Here is a 5,000-nt window from a genome sequence, read left to right on the forward strand (position 1 = left end):
ATAGTGATAGTGATGGTGATAGTGATGGTGATAGTGATGGTGATAGTGATGGTGATAGTGATGGTGATAGTGATAGTGATGGTGATGGTGATAGTGATGTTGATGGTGATGGTGATGGTGATGGTGAAAAATTAAGATTACATGATAATTTTTTTCTATTTTCTTGTCACCATATTTTGCAGATAGTAGTAGTAGTAGTAGTAGTAGTAGTAGTAGTAGTAGTAGTAGTAGTAGTAGTAGTAGTAGTTATTGTTGTTTTAATAATATAAGTATCATTACAAAAATATCATTATTATTATTATTATTATTATTATTATTATTATTATTATTAACATTATATAATCACTAGTATTATTTAACTATGTATAATGAAAAGACAACCCATTATTCCTGGTCTCCCCTCTCCCCTCACCCCTCTCCCCTCTCTTCTCTCCCCTCTTTCTTTTGTCTATCCAGTGGAGGAGGAGGAGGAGGAGGAGACGGCTTTCCCCTCATCTCTCTCCTCATCTCCCCTTTAGTGAAGTGTTTGAGAGAGGACCTAACTGCTCTCTCTCTCTCTCTCTCTCTCTCTCTCTCTCTCTCTCTCTCTCTCTCTCTCTCTCTCCATAAAATAATGTAAAATACGGCAATAACAACAATATCAAGAAGAAGAAGAAGAAGAAGAAGAAGAAGAAGAAGAAGAAGAAGAAGAAGAAGAAGAAGATGATGATGTTGAAGATGAAAATAATACGAGGAGGAGGATGAGGAGGAGGAGGAGGAGGAGGAGGAGGAGGAGGAGGAGGAGGAGGAGGAGGAGGAAGGAAAATCATTACGGTTTTTAATGCATGAAAACAAACAAGAGAGAGAGAGAGAGAGAGAGAGAGAGAGAGAGAGAGAGAGAGAGAGAGAGAGAGAGAGAGAGAGAGAGAGAGAGAGAGAGAGAGAGAGAATGGTTGATACAGGTGTTCAAATGAGTCCCACAGGATTCACTAATGACCAGGTAAACTCTCTCTCTCTCTCTCTCTCTCTCTCTCTCTCTCTCTCTCTCTCTCTCTCCTATAAAGTTAGTAAGGATGGTTAGGTTAGGTTAGGTTAGGGAAGGTAAAATAAGAAGTGTGTGTGTGTGTTTCAGTGTTTGATCTGGTGCAGTCTCTGACGAGACAGCCAGACGTTCCCCTACGGAGCGAGCTCAGAGCTCATTATTTCCGATCTTGGGGTAGGCCTGAGACCAGGCACACACCACACACCGGGACAACAAGGTCACAACTCCTCCATTTACATCCCGTACCTACTCACTGCTAGGTGAACACTCAACACCACCTACACGTCAAAGGAGACACACCCAAATATCTCCACCCGCCCGGGGAATCCAACCCCGGTCCTCTGACTTGTGAAGCCACCGCTCTAACCACTGACCTACCGGGCGTGTGTGTGTGTGTGTGTGTGTGTGTGTGTGTGTGTGTGTGTGTGTGTGTGTGTGTGTGTGTGTGTGTGTGTGTAGGGGGTGTATTGGAGTAGTAAGGGGTGTTTCTGGGGTGCTTGGCGAGTGAACGGGCTGGGTGTGTTGATGAAGGGGTGATGGGAGGAGGAACTGAAGGGGTGAAGGGAAGATGTGAAGGGGTGAAGGAATGAAGGAAAGAAGTGAAGGAATGAAGGAAGTGTGAGCAACTGGGTGATGGGGTGACGGGGTGAAGGGAAGGAACGAAGAGAAGAGGAAGTGAAGGGGTGAAGAGGAGAGAGAGCATTGGTTGAAGGGGTGAAGGGAAGAAGAAGGGGGTGAAGGAAAGAGAGTAATGGGGTGAAGAGATGAAAGGGGTGAGGGCATGGAGGGGTGAGAGGGGTACCTGGGACGAGGGGTGAGGGGTGAGGTGGTGGGGAGTGAAGGAAGAGTTGGAGGAGGCGTGCGTTGTGAGGAATGAAGAGGTGGGGAGGGAAGGGGAAGGGGTGAGTTGGGGTGAGGGGTGAGGGGGGGTGGGGTGCAGGCTGTGGTCTGGGCGGTGTCAACACAGGGAATACCTCACATTGTTTGGTAATGAATTTTTGCTGCCCCGAGACCTGCCCCAGCATTCCCCATCCTTCCCAGCCTGCCCCAGCTTACCCCAACCATTCCCCACCCTCCTCCACCCTTCCCCAATCTTCCTGAAACATTCCACAGCCTGCCCCAACATCTCCCCAACCTACTCCAGCATTCCCCGACCTTCCTCAGCCTTCCCCAGCCTGCTTCCACTATTTTCCAGCCTTCCCAGCATTCCCCAGCATTCTCTAACCCTCAGCCTTCCCCAGCCTTCCCCAGCCTTCCTCAACCTTCCCCAATCATTCCCCGAGCTTCCCCAGCCTATAAAAATTTCGTATATCTTGTATCAGCCTATTCAAATCTTTCTAAGCCTATTCTAGCTATCCTCAGCCTGCCTGTCTCTAACCTAACCTAACCTAACCTAGCCTTCCACTTCCTGTCACCTCTCTCTCTCTCTCTCTCTCTCTCTCTCTCATTGGTTTTAGATCATTTTTCTCATTTTTCTTCTCTATTTTCGTTATTTTAGAGAGAGAGAGAGAGAGAGAGAGAGAGAGAGAGAGAGAGAGAGAGAGAGAGAGAGAGAGAGAGAGAGACGGGCGGGGCAGGTACGGTTTTGGAGAGGCAGTCAGGTGTTTGGTCAAGGGAGAGGGAGAGGGAGAGAGAGAGAGAGAGGGAGAGAAAGAGAGAGAGAGAGGGAGGGAGAGGGAGAGAAGAAGGGAGAGGGAGAGGGAGAGAGAGGAAGGAGAGATGCCAGATGGAGATGGATGAAGGGAGAGAAGTGGAGGTTGAGGAGGAGGAGGAGGAGGAGGAGGAGGAGGAGGAGGAGGAGGAGGAGGGAGGAAAGGCATGAGGTGAAATAAAGTGAGGCGAAAAGAATACTACTGAGAGAGAGAGAGAGAGAGAGAGAGAGAGAGAGAGAGAGAGAGAGAGAGAGAGAGAGAGAGTAATCGTTAGTGGCGCGTGTAACGATCGTGAAAGCTTGTTAAGGGGAGAGCTGGAGGCGTGATATGAAGGAAGAGGAGAGAGAGAGAGAGAGAGAGAGAGAGAGAGAGAGAGAGAGAGAGAGAGAGAGAGAGAGAGAGAGAGAGAGAGAGAGAGAGAGAGAGAGAGAGAGAGAGAGAGAGAGAGAGAGAGAGAGAGAGAGAGAGAGAGAGAGAGAGAGAGAGAGAGAGAGAAGATAGCTACAGGATAAGTTTTTTTAAGTATATATCTCTCTATTTAGATTTAACCCCTTCAGCACCAGGACGCGTTTCCATACTCATTCTGCTGACTATTTGGTGATTTTCTACAGCTTCAGAAACTCATGTGGGGGTTAAAATAGTGAAGACTTTACCCATTAACCTCCTGACCTCCATAGACCCTTCCTGATGCAAATAAAATGGTCTAATCATACTTAAAACTCAAGTAAAAATGTGTCCCAGTACTAAAAGGGTTAAATGCAGTCTATTTAACCCTTTTAATACCAAGACATATTTTACTTTGATTTTTGAGTGAGATTAGATTATTTTATTGACATTAGGAAGGGTCTATGGAGGTCAGGAGGTTAGACCATTTTACTGACGTCAGCAAGGGTTTTCACTATTTTATTTTAACCCTTCAGTACTGGGACACATTTTTACCATGAAATTTGTGTACCATTAGACCATTTTACTGACGTCAGCAAGGGTCTATGGGGGTCACAAGATTAATAGCCACAGTTTTCACTATTTTAACCCCTTCAGTACTGGGACACATTTTTACCTTGAGACTTGTGTACCATTAGACCATTTTACTGACGTCAGCAAGGGTCTATGGAGGTCAGAAGATTAATGGCCACAGTCCTCACTCTTCTAATCCCCCACATGAGTTTCTGAAGCTGTATAAAATCACCAAATAGTCACCAGAATGAATATATATAAACGCGTCATGGTACTGAAAGGGTTAAATACCATGTTCCTTTAATTAACCCTTTGTAAATTAGTTTAGATAAAATAAATCAATAAAAGGTGTGAAGGAGAACAGATGAAAGGGAAAGTGAAAGAGGAAGAGGAAGGAATAGGAGAGAAAGACGAGGAAGAGAGAAAGGAAGCAGAAGGAAATGAAAGGGAGAAAAGATGAAAAGAGAGAAAGAGAGAGGAAGAGAAAGGGAGAGAGAGAAACGAAGAAGGAAGGAAACGGAATGAAATCAAACGTGTTAAGGAGAGAGAGAGAGAGAGAGAGAGAGAGAGAGAGAGAGAGAGAGAGAGAGAGAGAGAGAGAGAGAGAGAGAGAGAGAGAGAGAGAGAGAGAGAGAGAGAACAATACCTATGAACAATCAATTTATACCACAGGAATCACACACACACACACACACACACACACACACACACACACACACACACACACACACACACACACACACACACACACACACACACACTACTTGGGTACGAAAAACAAGGCCAGAAATAACTAATAATGATGATGATAGTAGTAGTAGTAGTAGTAGTAGTAGTAGTAGTAGTAGTAGTAGTAGTAGTAGTAGTAGTAGTAGTAGTAGTAGTAGTAGTAGTAGTAGCAGCATTTTCTTTTTCTTTTTGTAAGTCATTCTTCTTATACATAAGCCGTAATCTCTTTCTCTCTCTCTCTCTCTCTCTCTCTCTCTCTCTCTCTCTCTCTCTTTTCTCTTTTCCATTTCTTAATTAATGGTTAGTGTGTGTGTGTGTGTGTGTGTGTGTGTGTGTGTGTGTGTGTGTGTGTGTGTGTGTGTGCATAACGTGTGTGTGCGCGCGCATAACGAGGGCCGCGCGGGTCACAGCACGCGAAAATTAACCTTAGCAATGACCTGTGTGTGTGTGTGTGTGTGTGTGTGTGTGTGTGTGTGTGTGTGTGTGTGTGTGTGTGTGTGTGTGTGTGTGATTTTTTTCTTTCTTTTTACTAGTGATTTAAATTATCTTCCTCCTCCTCCTCTTCCTTTTCTTCCTATTCCTCCAACACTTCCTCCTCCTCCTCCTCCTTCCTTCCCCATCTTCCTTCTTCTTCTTCTTCT

General features: G+C 45.3%; 1 protein-coding gene across 2 annotated transcripts in view; it reads left to right on the plus strand.

The window, feature by feature from the left end:
• Nucleotides 1–5,000, plus strand: part of LOC123500757 (single-minded homolog 1-like) — a 52,360-nt gene that overhangs the window by 18,645 nt on the left and 28,715 nt on the right. The gene's annotated exons all lie outside the window — the stretch shown is intronic.

Source organism: Portunus trituberculatus, chromosome 8, assembly GCF_017591435.1.
Source record: "Portunus trituberculatus isolate SZX2019 chromosome 8, ASM1759143v1, whole genome shotgun sequence".
NCBI lineage: Eukaryota > Metazoa > Arthropoda > Malacostraca > Decapoda > Portunidae > Portunus > Portunus trituberculatus.